A 15,437-nucleotide genomic window follows, 5' to 3' on the forward strand; every position below is an offset into this window, starting at 1 on the left:
TGCTGTGATGCTATACTTGTGCTTCTGTAATTTTTGTAGATTTTTTCTAGGTACTTTAGCTAGTATCTTATAATTATGCCCCTTTTCTAGAATTAATTAATAAATGCCTTATTAATAAACATTTGGAGGTTATCATGTGGTGTTCTGGTAACTTTATGACATGCTTGTACTTATAAGTTATGTGGTTGGCACTGTTTATGCTTTGGCTATATCATTAAATAATTAATTAGTGGGTTAAAAGCTGTTCTGGACAGCAAGGGAGTAATTTAACTTTTGCTTAATGATAACTTGGTTTTCTGGGAAACTTGTCTAAATCAAGGTTGTTGTAAACTTTATGAACTAGCTGTGGTTTAAATTTGGGATCAATTGGTCTAGTAGTTTAAAAGTTATGGCTGTTCCAAGTTGGGTTTCAGAAATAGGTGCTCTCTGTTTTTCTGGGACAGAACCTGGAACTTTGTTTAAATGGCTTCTTTAACTTTTGAATCTTGTTGTGATTTTTAAATATGAATTGTAGGTAATTTCATAAGCTTTCCAGAATGTCCTCACTTAAGTTTGTTGGATCTTTGTGGCAATAGTTATGATCTGTTTTCTGAGCTAATTCTGTTATATGTCGCTTGCTGTTATAGGTTATCATGATAGGTTTTGGGCTAAGTTAACTTGTTAACTTGTGTGAACTTGTTATAACTATTGCTCCATAAATGAGTGTCCAGTAGGTCACTTATGTTATCAAGCATTCATTCTTTTGTATGCACACCTTCTCATTCACCGAGCATGCAATAGGTGCATCGGACGTGGCAGCCTCCTTCGATCTGCAAGTGAACCCCGAAGGCCAGGAGGGCAGCCAGGAGGTGGAGGTCCAGCATGTCGGACTCAAGGAGCCCGAAGAAGAAGTTGAGTGCCCGAATCATGAGCCAGCCTCGTTCGTGAAAGGCAAGCCCCGGAGCATTCTAAGCCTCCCTTTACTTTCGAAAGTTTACTACTATGTTATATCTATTGCTGCATTAAGTATAGGAATTCTGATGAAACCTTTGCTGCATTTTACTCCATCCTTGTCCAGATAACTCACCATACCCTGGTTATAGAGTTAGGATCGAGTAGCAGCTTAGCCATGCTTAACCGGTAGAAGTCGGGTGATTTCTTGTCACCTGCGCGATATAGGGTTGTGTCGGATCACGATGGACTATATTTGCTATCGTGGATGGAACCTGATTAATTTGACTTAAGCCGGGCGGAGTTTTGCAAGGTTGTAGTAACTCCGTCTGTGGCAGCTAAGGACCGATCGTTGTACGTCCTCTTGTCATGTTGAATGCATGCCTGACACTTAGTTGGCCGGATAACTCGTTCCGACCGCGAAGCCGAGTAGTATGACTCAGGCCGGAAGACCGGCAAGTATAAAGTGCGCACTACCGGAGGAAGTGCGGTGTGCGGGGGACCATTGGCGTAAGCCCAAAGGCAGGTGAGTTAAAATTCCTGACCTCCCTGGCAGAGTGGTAGCCCTGGGAGTGCGGCGCTGATCGGAGCCGCGATTCCTGAGTCGTACCAAAGGTGACCCGTTGGCTCTCCGACGGGGGATGCTTGGGTGAGTGCTAGGAATAACCCTCGAGCTGGATAGGAATTCGATTCGAATCGCCGTCTCTCCCGGTCAGTGAGAACTTGACAGAGCAGCGGCAAACGTAGCATTCACTAATGAACTTGGTTCATGATAATGATGATACCAAGGAAGAACATATGATGAACTTGATATGGTTATTATTGCTTGTAATAATCATGTGAAGTGCTTAGTACAGGTGCTAATCTAGCAGTAGGTTAATGGTAAATAAATATGATGCTCTTACAATAGGTTAGTAGTAATAAAGGCTTTTGGCAAAATGTTGAGTCAACCCGTTCTACTTGTATATCTTAGCCTTGCATGATCCTTGGTGTCTTTTATGTTTTACTAGACGGGTAAGTCTAGTTGAGTACATTCTCGTACTCAGGGTTTATTCCCACCTGTTGCAGATGACATCTTTTATGACGGCTTCTCCAAGACGTGTCTCCATCCCGCTGGGGATGAGGACTAACCGTTGGGCACGGTTCTCTATAAAACTCGTACCTGTTGCTTTTGGAAGGATGGTGTAGACTCTGGCAATAACAAAAACTTATGAAGTGAACTTTGAACAAGTGTCTGTAATTATTTTGCTTTTGCTACTTCAAACATGGGTTGTAATAACTTAATGACTCCGATGTGGTGCCGCTTCGATGGCAATGAATGACTATGTAACATTCGCTGTGTTTATGTTGAACTATTATGATCTTGGTTTGTTACGAGTTGGTTTGAAATCCTTCGTAATTTCAGTTGACTACCGGGATTATATGGGCTCATGTTTGGAAACTTGATTGCTTGTCGATCGTTTCTACACTTGAACTCTTATAATTTGGTCGGTTCTGTGACATACCCCGTCCCCTGGCGGGTGAGCCTGCCCCGTCGTCGCCAAAACAAGCCGAGGCGCCTCGGCCCCAAGGGCAGGAGGGAGCCCACGAGCCTGCCCGATCGGGGGTCGAGGGGGGTCCCATTACCATTAGTGATGGGTCTGGTGGCGATGGGACCTCGAGGGATGCCCATCCTATGGACGAGGAGGCCCAGACTTCTCTCGTCGCGAGACAGATACCCTGGCCTGCCGGGCTTCGCTCCATCGAGGAGCAGAAGAAGAAAGAAGATGAGGAGCACGAGCAGGAGATGCGGCGGCAGCTGCAGGAGCAGGGCCGCCAACAAGAGTCGCAGGAGCTCGAGGAGCAGTAGCAGGGGGGCCAGCCGTTGGAGGAATAGATCGGCAGATTAAAGAGTGGTGACTGGTTATCGAGGGAGTTACTGATGGGGATTCATGCCGATGGCTAAAAAGTAGAATGTGGCCAAGTCCAACGATGGTGATTAATCTATGCCGATGACGGATGCTAATGGTTGACCGATGCCGATGGAAGGTGGTTTGCCGATTGCCGATGATAACAGGGGATGCGCAGGAATTGCTGAGAGTATGGTGGTGGTATGCCGATCGCCTATGGTGGATGGATTAATGTTTTCCATAGTTGTTAGAGTCCGTTTTGTATACGAGTCCTATTCGATTTGGAATTAGAGTCTTAGTCGTGTTTGGTCATAACTCTTTTGAACAGGGTATAAATGTAGACCCTATGACCATGTAAGAAATATACACAATCAATCAAACACAAGTTTTTACATCTATTCCAGCATCTACTTTTTTGAAGACTTCGTCAACTCATATATTTTCTTTTTACTTATGAGTTCTTAGGAATTCATCGAGTCAATCTCGTTGAGTTCTCAAGTTCCGTGTGAATACCTCATGGCCGTGACATCTGGGCGCATCGCTGTTGTCGGGACCAAAGTATTCGAGTTATCACCTTTATCGATTGTAAGGTCAAATCGGCTGGCACGCCTTAACGTTGAATCGGGTATTAGCGCTTTGTGTTTGCAGATCTACTTTTGCACCAACAGAGATGTCGGCCTACGGCAGGTCTTGCAGGGCCCGGTCGAGACGAGCCACCATCCCCTCATAGTCCTCATCGTCGTCATCATTGTCACCATCATCATCTTCATCGGGGGAGTCCTCCTTAGGCTCCCCCTCATGCCTCGACTTGGCTCGACACTCCTTGAGTGCTTCTCGCTCGAGGTTATTCTTCCTCTCTTTCTTCTTCTCTATGTCTTCCATAGATTTGTGCTTCTCAGCAGAGGCACGCCTTTTCTCGTGCTCCACGTCGTCCTCCTTCATTGAGGCTTCGAAGACCGAACGTTGATCACCCCCTGACGAAACAAGCACACGCCTCAAGAAAGACAAGAAGGAAACAACATGGCCGAACATAGGGGGCAAACGGCAATGGCTCGAGAAACGTACCAGATCATAGTAGCCTTGATCGGGCTTCATGGGGATGCCATTCACCTGCTCCGACTGGAAGTCACCTGCGACGGTCGCCCTAACCCTGGCGGCAACCTCCTCGTCCGGTAGTGCCTCGTTAGTCATTCAGCATGCATCGAGGTCCTGCGACAGAATGCGGGTGCCCATCTCATCCATTCTCAACGGTCGAGACATCAACGGGAGCACCTGTCGATGGTGGACTGCCAAAAGAACAAGTGCGGCGGTCAAACCCTTCTCGCGTAGTACCTTCAGAGCATCAAGAAGCGGGCGAAGCCGATCCTATAGAGTCTTCACAACATCGTAGTTCCAATCGTGTGGGCACTCCGTGTAATACCCCAGGTGTTTGCCACTAGTTAGACATTAGGTTTGAGCTCAAACATGTCATGATATGTGGTGATGATCATGCTATGGTCAATCCATGAAAGTGAGCCTCAAGTCAAACTTAGAGAATGCACCCTTGGTTATATATAGGCCCTTTTTAAAGTGCATGCTTGGGTAACATTAATGGAACCTCTTTCATGTGTCCTACATCCATCACTATCTACAGTGATCAGTCAAAGAGTTTCATGAAGTTTGGACTCAAAAGGTCACATAAAATGATAAGTTACATGCTTGTTCGAATGACCTCATTAAGTGAATGGAACCATGGGTCATCAACCAATCCTTGCAATCTTGCCCAAATGACTTTAGATGAACTCTACAACAAAAGTCATGAAGGGTTCATATTGAGCTTTTGCTCAGAAAATGCTTCAATTAGCCTAAAACCTTAGTTTGAGCTTTATCAAGTTGCTGCTTTGACCAAAGTGAAAGTTTGACTTATATACTAGTTCTGAGGTTTGACCTTAGAGAAAAGTTGTAGTTTAACATCTGTAGACCAAACTTTGTTTAATGTTCAAGAACTAGTTTGGTGCCTAACCTAGTCAAATTAAGCTTACAAGATTCAATGCAGTGCTGTTTCAGAACTCCAGAATTTTGGCAAAGTCCTCAAGGTGTTCAGTTTTGGGTATCCATGTTGGGAGCCTTGTATCTTCTGAACCACACCAAAACGGTATAAGGTCCTTTAATAAAAGTTATAGTATAGTTTGTATGCTACAAACTTTGTTGAAGTGACTATGTCTGAATCATCTTCCAAGCATGTCAAATAATAGGCACAACATTGAATCTACTGTAATTTCCAGCATTTCAAATTTCTAAGTCTAGGATTGCAGTTCATCACATTGGCATTCCGCGTTCTCCAAAATTTACTAAACAACTTGTTTGGGTCTCAAAATAAAAGTTGGAGTACATATTGTGGACAAGAGCATGCCAAAAGATGACACCAGTTTGACTTTGTTTTGGTCATTAATTTTGAGTTTTGCTAATCATTATCAATTCATTAACACTCATATATTGGCATCAAATTATCTACTAATCTATAACACTACTGGCCATGACCCTTATACTAGAAATGTAGAGTGAGCCGAGTAGACCAACCTTCATTTTTGGCCCATGATCGAAATCGGCCTAGAAATGGCCCAAATTTGCTTCCCACGTCGGCCACACGGTCACCCGCCACGTGTTCGGCGAAATGCGTCAAAGGGCAACGCGTGTCCTGTGCGTGGCCACCATGCAGGCAGGGCGCCCCCCCATTGATGACCTCTGTTGCCACATGGTTGCCGTCGTTGCCTCTCAAAGGTGGATGCAGAGCTTCTCCATATCTCCCTGCCATTCCTTCCTCTTCCCTTAGCCATTCCCCTAGCTCTACTTGTCGCCAGAGCACACAGACGCCATGTTCGGTCGGCAGAGCTCCATGGCCGCTGGCATTTTTGCCCCTCTGTGCATCCTCCTCAACCAGTCATCCCCCTACATACCTCCTCGCCTTGTGTCATGGCTCTCTCGCCCTTCTCCGGAGCCACCATTGCTGCACAGCAGCTGCAGATCGTCGCCGGCAGGATCACCGCCCTGGCACGCGTGGTCAGGCATCCATGGGCCATTATGGCGTGAGATGTGGCTACCCACAATGGCGCACTGATCTCCTGGACTTGCCCTGTCACTCCATCGCCGCCGGCAAGCACCCCGGCGACCGGAAACGCCGTTTCCCTGAACCTCCTCTGCTTTGAGCCACGTCAAGGACCTCGGGTTAGAATATGAAACAACTCAGGGTTCCAGATGTGAAGCCAAGACTCATATGAATAGTGCTTATGGGCTGCAGTGTGATTCATGGAAAATCCAGGGTTCTCGGTGCAAGATCTGTTTTACTTTCTTTGTTTTTGTAAATTTTTGGTTGAACTTTGTTAATGATAGAAAATGATAGAGAAGTTGTAAAATAGAAAACGTGGACTTTTTGGAATCCTTGTGAAATTCTCTATGCAGTAGATCTATAATATGACATGGTTTAGTTTGCAGTTACATTTTAATTGCTTGCTATATTTATCTTTTTCATAACCACTGTATTATTGCTCAAATAAATGTGAAAATATTGTGACAAGCTTTTCATATGATATTTGATGTCTAGTGAAAGTTTCATGAATCTAGGCATGATAGATTAAGAGTTATAAAAATAACAAACGCCATGTGGTGCTTTGCTCCTATTCTGAGTAGATCTGCATGTTTGTGTTGTTTGGCTCAGTTAAGTTGTGAATCATGCCTGGATGAAAATATATGAGTTGTTGTACTTTTCATAAGCTTTCCATCCAGCTTTAATGAGAATGCCCTCGGGCTACAGCCTACCCGATTGAATGAGGCATGGGTTCTCGCTTGGATTACCTCATAATAGCTCACCTAGGACGATGATGCTCGCTCCATTGGGACTACGTCACGCTCCTTACCCCAAAGGGGGAAAACCGACCAGCAAGGGTCGGAGGTTCCCCCCTAGAACGGACAAAATAGCCTTCAAAGGAGTCCAAGACTCCCTCAAGGGCTTGGGGGCTACCCCTGCTGGGGTCGCTCGCGCGACCTCCATGGAAACTCAACTCTTAGAAGAACCCCTGTTTGAACCCCAATGGTCAAACAGGGGCTCAGGGGCTACAATCAATGATGTCAATGGAGGATACCCCAACCAACACTCATAATGAGAGGATTCACAAATGATTCAAGGCTCAAGCTCGGCGGTCCAGCATAGATACAAGATCACCAGAGCAGCAGTCCGCACTAGGAACACGATATTGACCATAGCCTCGAATAAGGAAGTAAGGTCGAGCGAATGGTCAGGGGCTCAATATCCAGTGGCCGTCGATTATGGAAAGAGTGTCGAGCGAATCGGCGAGCCTCGAGCACAAAAGCGCTCCCCACCGCCTGTCGCGGGTACAGGAGCTAGAGCCTGTCGGTGTTTTGCCCCCTAGGGGTTACACCAACGAGTGAATTTGTGTGCGTGTTCCCTCTCCCAGATGGTGATGCAAGAATGACACAAGGTTTATCCTGGTTCAGGCAAGAGAAGGCCCTACGTCCAGTAGGGGAGGAGATCTTCTATTATCTTGCACCTAAGTGCTTGTATAGGGGCGAATACAGGCGGATGTTGCTGTGGGTTCTAAGTCCTAGCCGATGGTGGTGTATGGATTCCTTTCTACATGTAGTGTCTTGTGTATCTCTTCCTCATTGCCCCTTTTTATAGTTCCAAGGGGGGACCTAGGTTACAAGATGTAGGCAATAGAATAAGGCTCGATAGGGGTGTGGCGCGCTGACCTACTCGAGGCCTCCGTACCGGCGTGGCCTTGAGCTATCTTGTTACGTAGTACTTTGGTGATGATTGCGCATGCTTCTGAGTTCGGCTCCTGTACATCATCTAGGATTGGCTTAGGCGCGAGCGTGCTCGTACGTCGTGGCAGTGGTCACATCCAGTGTGGTTGAAGTGCTGACTTCCGCCGCCTGACCCTTCCGTAGGAAGGAACGTATCTGCTCGAGGGTCAGGAACAGTGAGTAGCTTTGCTGGATGAAGCACTGACTTTGGACGCCTCGAGGGGTGCCGTGACGGGATATCACGACTGCCACACTGTACCGGGTCGTACTTTTGCCCATTTTGGAGGTTAAAGCTGGGAAAAGTAGAGATTGGACGGGTGCTTGTCCCCTATCACGTTTTCCGTGACTGTCGGGTTAGGTGAGAGCATGGCAGAAGCATTAAATGCCCTGGCTCCCATACCCACGATAGGCGGCGAACAGCGCCTTTACGCTCGAGGCCTATCGATTTGTCCGAGCTACTTCCGTATTCGACGGTCGCTGTTTAGTCGAGCCTCCATCGATTCGCACGACCTTGTTTCCGTGTTTGAGGCTATGTGTCGGTGTTTTCCCGACGGGGGGTCACACCAACGAGTGAATTTGTATGCGTGCTTCCCTTTCCCAGATGGTGATGCAAAAAGACACAAGGATTTATCCTGGTTCGGGCAAGAGAAGGCCCTACTTCCAGCGGGGGGGAAGAGAGTTTGTATTATTTTGCACCTAAGTGCTTGTACAGGGTTGAATACAAGCGTGGTATGGAGAATGGGAGTTCTACTGCGTATGAGTGTGGTGTTGCCTAGTTGATGTCCTTGAGTCCGCTCCCGGGCTTCCCCTTTTATAGTTCCAAGGAGAAGCCCAGGGTACAAGCATAGGTGTCAGAGTAGGGGTCGATACAGGCATGGCGCGCGGACCTACTCGAGGCCTCCGTACCGGCGTGGTCTCGAATCGTGCCGTCCTGGTGGCTTGATGATGATTACGCGTGCCCTGGAATCCTGCTCTGCACGCCGTCTTGGACTGGTTCATTGGTGGCACGTCGGTACGATACAGCGGTGGATCCGTCGGAGTGGTTGCTTTATTGCCGTTCGACGCCCAACCCTTTCCCTGGAAGGAAACGGGTCTGGTCGAGGGTCGACCGCCGTGTAGCGCTTCGCTGTCTAGAGCGTTGACCCTAGATGTCTCGAGGGGGTCGTGACTAGACGTTCCATCCCTACTTCCCGTGTCCTGACACGCTCTGGGTCGTTTGGTGGGGAAGGCTGCAAAAAGAATGACGGGACAGATGCATGTTCCGTATCACGCTTCCCGTGACTGGCGTGTTAGGTGAGAATGCGACAGGCGCATTAAATGCCCTGGTTCCTGTTGGGTATTTTAAACGCAAACAGAAAAATCCGCAAGCGCACGGATACCGATGTAGCTTTCACCCGGGAGTATTCCAGAGTATCGATTTACCACAGAGAACGTGAGTGTACTAATTAAGATCCAAGATCGCCCAAGGATAACTATATAATTATTTTTGGTGGGAAGAGAGGAAGTTTCCTGAGAGTTCTCTAGTTGATCTAAGAATCAAGAATTACTTCAAGATTATCTATATCGGGACATCAGAGCACTAACCACAGAAAGAGATGAGAAGGGGGCTAGGAAGGTCTGACTATGGTCCTACAAACACCGATCCGAACGTGGTGGAATACGTCGACCGTTAGGGCTGTCACTACCCTAGGGCTACCACAATAATCCGTATTATTGGGTGCAATTCGAGGTAATCGCAAGACTAAACACCACGTCTAATCTATTAATTACTACTCTAGCGTTATAAAGACTAGAGCACTTGATGCAAGCGGGAATCCAATAAATAACTTGAATGTAAATACAAGTAATTAGAGAACTCAGGAATTATGAATTGAAGAACCTGGAGAACGATGAAGAACGAACCAGTTGCTGCAAAGGTACAATGTTGAGGAAGATCCGACAGATCCGGCTCCTCCTCCGCTCTCCTCTTCTCTCTCCCTATTTTCTAGATTACAACTAGAACTAACTAGAACTAGAACTAGAGGAACTAGAACTAGAACTAGATGAACTAAACTAGATCTAGATGAACTAGAGGTAGAACTAGAAGAACTAGAGGGATCCTCTCTACTTTGATGAAGAATTGAAACCCTAGCTTTGATTCTGTAGAAGAGGTATGATCTCCAGGGGCCAGGGGGCCTTGCTTATATAGTCTTTTCAGATGAATCTAGGCCGTCGGATCAAACCGACATTGATCGTGTGGTTTTCCTTGAAGTATTAGGTCGGTGGAGCATTATCCTGAAAGAGAGTCCTGATTGGACTCTGGCTGAGGGCGGGCGCCCAGGAAAGGAGGGCGGGCGCCCTGTCCCTGTGTCCTCTCGGCCTCTGCTTCGGTCTCGTGGCTTCTGGAGTCTTCTAGATGATAGAAAATTGCGCGGCACGTTAATATCTCTATGTACACCCGATGTGTGGGCCTTTCTTCCTTATTTCCTGATAACTCCCTGCAGAAATAGACAAACACCAAAACTTGTGGAATTCTGTCAGGTAAAACCCTAAGTCTAGGTGTTGGTTGCATTTGGATCCTTTTCTATGATTAGTTGATGGTTAAATGTGAGCATTAAGGACCGTCAACAAGCTCTCCCAAGCTTAACATTTGCTCGTCCCTGAGCAAAGATGAACTCTAGAGTTTCTGCAGTGGTTTCATGCCTTAAAGGTACACATGAGTTCAAACAATATCTCATCTCTGAGTTAGGGTAAACTGTTAAGAATTAAACTTACACATTTTACCTTCACCATGGGGCTTGCAACCGTCACTTCTGTCTTGAGTAGTTAAAAGATAGAACAGTCTAGTCAAGTGCCATGTCTCTTATTCTTGATCAGCTATAGCTCAGGGGTTTTTGCAGATTTTCAAATAAAACTCAGAGATTCCTTGTATGACTCTCTCTAGTCTCTCATTTGTGGTATTTCTGGATCCTTACCAAGGCAGTAATTGTATATGCCTTCTCTCAAAGTATGTGGTATTTGTGGTATAAGGCATAGTGACACTGCCTTCTCTCTCACCCTACTCTAATAAGGCTTTTGATATCTGGAGCTCATAGGTGGGAGACAGCTAATACATACTTACAAGACATTTATTGCATAGTCAAACCATGGATCCAGAAGAACAAGTCAATAAGTCAAATCAAGATGTGCATGTGTGGCGAATGAATGGTGTATGGTGATGATGGTGATAACAATGGTGAAAGTTTAATTCTACTTATGCTCTTTTGAGGGGATACATACCTTTCTTGCACTTTTGACACTTTTTGAGGAGAATGAGATGCTCTATGTTTTCTTTTTCTTTTCTCTCAGGTGGGTATCTTGTACCCCTAATTCTACTATCGGACACTTGTCCATTTTTACCTCTCGTCTCACTTTTTCTTTTCTTCGAGGTTCCGGGCACTTGCCCCTTTTTATTTCCTCGTATCTCTTTTTTTTTCTTTTTTTTTCTTCTTTTTTTAGAGAGCACTCATCTCATGAAATAATATAGCAAGTGGTAGTAACAAGATAACTTGAGCATTTATTTCACTGTACCGGCGTAGAATTCGGAGCGCCCCGTCTGTGAGAAGGAAAAGGACCGTTAGGCGGCACATTTACGGGTGGGAGTTACCTCATTTATCGGATCTGTCCATTGGTGGGTTGCTGTCTATAAATATCCCGTGGCATTGCCGGCGTTCTTCCTTCTGCCTTCCGCCTTCTTGCCTTTGCTCCCTCGCCTCAGCTCCCTCGTCATCTCACGCGCACGTACCCTCGAGTGGCAGCGAAACCACCTTCTGTTCGCCCAAGATGCCTGTGAGACTCATCGCCGCCGATGACTGGCGCCCGTCGTCGATGACCGAGCGCCGGTTCCTGGAGCTCGAGAAGGAAGGGCTCCTATGCCATCGCACATCGCTTTCGTTGTCAGAGTGGATCGCGCCGCCAGCGGACCACAGGGAGCCCAGGCCGCCCAAGGGCTATGTGGTTTCATTCTCCAAGTTCCACCGCCACGGCCTGGGCGCTCCCCCAAGCCGCTTCATGCGGGCGCTCTGCCACCATTACGGGGTGGAGCTCCAGCACTTCTCCCCAAACGCCATCACCATCGCGGCGGTCTTCGCTGCGGTGTGTGAGGGCTATTTGGGGATGATGCCCCACTGGGAGCTGTGGCTCCACCTCTACAGGGGCGAGCTCTTCAACGCCCCCGCTGGGACGACCGTCGTGAGGAAGCCCATGCGGACGAGGTGCCTCAACCTCGTGCTGAAGACGGGGAAGACGGCGAGGCCGCTCGAGTACATCCCGGTGGGATTGTCGACGAACCACGCCGGATGGGACTCCCAGTGGTTCTACCTGAGGAACGACGACGATCTCCTTCCCGCCTACATCAGTTGCCTGATCACGGAGCGCCCAAAGAACTGGACGTACGGTGTCGTCCAAGCTCACCAGTCGCGGCTCGACCCCCTCCTCAACGCCTTGAAGAAGCTACGTATGGAAGGCCTGACCGCCGCTCTTGTCCTCTCGGCCGTTCATCATAGGAGACTTCTCCCATTGATGTCTCGGCCGCTGAGGATGGACAAGATGGCCCCTGGTGTCTCGTCCCGGGACCTCGAGGCGTGCCGGATGTCTAACGAGGCTCCGGCGGACGACGAGATCACGGCCCGGGTCAGGGCGGCCATTGCCGGCGATTTCAAGCCGGAGCACGTTAAAGGCTTCCCCATGAGGCCCGATGCGGGCTCGATCGACCTGGTATGCTCTTTTCTCGTACATGGCTTCAATTCTGGATTTCCTTCGACCCCTTTTTTAAGCTTGCCTTTGTTCTGGCAGGGGCGAATCGATGTCCGGTCCTCGAGGCCTCCAGTAAAGGAGGACGAGGTCGACCGTGACGCACGGCGCCAGTCGGCCGAGAAACAAAAGTCTGTCAAGGACTCTGTGAAGAAAGGAGAGAAGAAGAAGAACCTCGACCGCCAAGCGCTAGAGGCGCGTCGAGCTAAGTCCAGGCAGAGTGGGGAACCTAAGGAAGAATCCCCCAGCGAAGCCGATTGTGGAGACGGCGATGATGACAGCGACGACTCCGAGGGGATGGCGTCTCGTCTCGATCGGATCCTCGAGAGTCCGCCTCGAGGCGATGTCGACATCCCACGGACGGGGGCGCCAAAGGAGGGGCCAGGCGGATCTCACCGCCCCCGCGCCGACACTCCTCCTGTGCCCGCGCCGAGTCGGGCCGTCCCGCATCCTCAACCTCCCCCTGCATCAAAGGCGGGTAGCCGGGCTAAGCCCTAGGCGACGGGGCCGTTGACCCGTGGCCACGCCGCGACCTCCGACAAGCGGGAGACCGGCCGCAGGAGCGCTAGTCCCGGCGCTCGCCAGGTGGGAGATGATGTGCCAAGACCAGCGCCTGTCCTCGAGGGGTCGAGGGCCTTGACGCTGGGTGGCTCGAGGCCCATCAGTCGAGGCACCGGTAGGCAAGCCGTTCTCCCTGTGGGGTAAGTTCTTCGACGCTGTTATTCTTATTCTCCTGATTCTTTGTGTTTTCTCGTATAACGGTCTTCTTTACGCTCGTTCTTCCCTCCTCAGGATGAAGCAGACGCTTGAGCAGGCCCAGCCTTCGATGGCGAAGAGGCTCAAGGTGGGAGCAGCCTCCAAGGAGCTAGGTCTGTAGCTTATTCATGGGATTTGTATTGTTCTTATGTTGGTCATCATAGTGACTGGCCTTTGTTTTTTGTTTTACAGGCTCCTCCGACCCTCAATTGCCGATCGGCACCGAGAGCGCCCTACCTCGTCCCCTGGCGGGTGAGCCTGCCCCGTCGTCGCCAAAACAAGCCGAGGTGCCTCAGCCCCAAGGGCAGGAGGGAGCCCCAGAGCCTCCCCGATCGGGGGTCGAGGGGGATCCCATTACCATTATTGATGGGACTGTTGGCGACGGGACCTCGAGGGATGCCCATCCTATGGACGAGGAGGCCCAGACTTGTCTCGTCGTGAGACAGACGCCCTGGCCTGCCGGGCTTCACTCCATCGAGGAGCAGAACAAGAAAGAAGAGGTGGAGCGCGAGCAGGAGATGCGGCGGTAGCCGCAGGAGCAGGCCGCCAACAAGAGTCGCAGGAGCTCGAGGAGCAGCAGGAGCAGTAGCAGGGGGGCCAGCAGTTAGAGGAACCGCTCGAGCCTCCTCCTCACAGTCCGCCCCAACCAGTACCACCGGCGCCGCAAGAGCCCGGGGACCAGGAAGAGGGTCTGCTGGTTTTTTGCCCTCCAACCCCAGCGTGGCTCCATCTAGGGGCGCCCGCCGTGATCCCAGCAGAGTCGGGGCCGGCGGACAGTGTGGTAGCGCTCGCCTGTATGATGCGCACCCCTGTCGAGCCTAATTCCGAGATCAAGAGGACGATCTACGGCATGGACGTAATCGCCCCAGGATTCCTCCGAGAGCGTCGGGCGTGGGACGACCGTATTCCTGCCGAGGAGGACGAGGCTGGGACGTCGGGCGGAGGCGGAAGCAGCGAAACGGGCACCTGGAAGACGGTGGACGATGACGGGCGGTTCCCCTCCCTCGTCGACTTGTTCCTACGCCATGGGGGGTCCCTCGAGACTGTCGAGGAGCTCATCCACGGCGTAAAGGCGCGGGCCGACCAGGAGATGGAGAACTAGTGCCCTGATCGGATCCGCATCCATGCTTCCACCGATCCGTCCGAGCCCAACATTTCTCTGGACGATCGGAAAGAAGCCGAGAAGTGGGAGCACGTCGAGGAGCTCCGCCTTTGGATGAAGCACACGGTGGGGCTCTTGTCGGATGTTGTAAACAACAGGCTTGGGCCAGCCTACTTTGTAAGTCTCCTAGTCTTTTAATCTTTTAGGGAACTTTTTTTTGGGTTCTAACTGTTCGATCACTGGGTCGTAGGACCTAAAAGACACCTCCACTATTAAGTCAAGCTTCATTCATGCCACGAGAGGCGGCTGGGAAGAGCTCCCCCTCCTCAAAGACCAACTCCTGGAGTCGTAGGAGAAACTCCTCAAAGCTTATAAAGATCTCTTGGCGCTCGAGGAGGAGAAGAAGGAGAGGAAGGCTGCCCTAGCCGAGGCTCGAGAGGCCTCAAAGAAGGCTGTGGAAGAGGCCGTGCTGCTGAGGGAGCGGGCTCCGACGGTCGAGGAGGCTGCGTCCAAAGTCCGGGAGGAGGCCCTGTCCTACAAGAATATCGTTGCTGATCTGGACAAGGAGAAGGGCCTCCTCAAGACTGACCTGGACTCCCTTCGAGAATCCTTCCAGAGGATGAAGGTGGAGCATGTGAACGGCGAGATCGCCAGGAGCGCCGCGGAAGAAGCCAAGAAGAAGGTCCTCGAAGACCTCAAGGCGGAGCGGACTCGATCCCGCAGCCTCTCCGACGACATCGATCGTCTGAAGGGAGAGCTGCTAGAGAAGAATGGAGCCATTGCTCAGGCTGGCAAGGCGATCGAAGATCTGCGTGTTGCCAACACTAAGCTGGCACGCTCTAACAGAGAGATCGAGAGGGCCAACACCAGATTAGTTGGCGAGAACACAGCTCTAGAGGAGAGTGTCCGCGGTACGTTTCTATTGTCGGATTTTCTTTTCGAGATGTGCTTGGTTTTATCTAAAGCTTTTTGTGTTGACATTCACAGGGCTTAAAGACGAGCTCTTGGCCGCCCAAGTCGAGGCTCGCAATACCAAAGCCTAGCTCGAGGGGGAGGTTGCTTTGAACCGTCGACTGCGGACGGCGATAAGCGATCTCTCGACCTCTTGGGAGGTCGAGCCCGTGGATGAGTCGAAGGAGGAAGCTCGAGGCGACGCGCTGGTCGATCAGCTGTGCTACTTAGGCGCGACG

The sequence above is a fragment of the Sorghum bicolor genome, chromosome 5 (assembly GCF_000003195.3).
Source record: "Sorghum bicolor cultivar BTx623 chromosome 5, Sorghum_bicolor_NCBIv3, whole genome shotgun sequence".
Lineage (NCBI taxonomy): Eukaryota > Viridiplantae > Streptophyta > Magnoliopsida > Poales > Poaceae > Sorghum > Sorghum bicolor.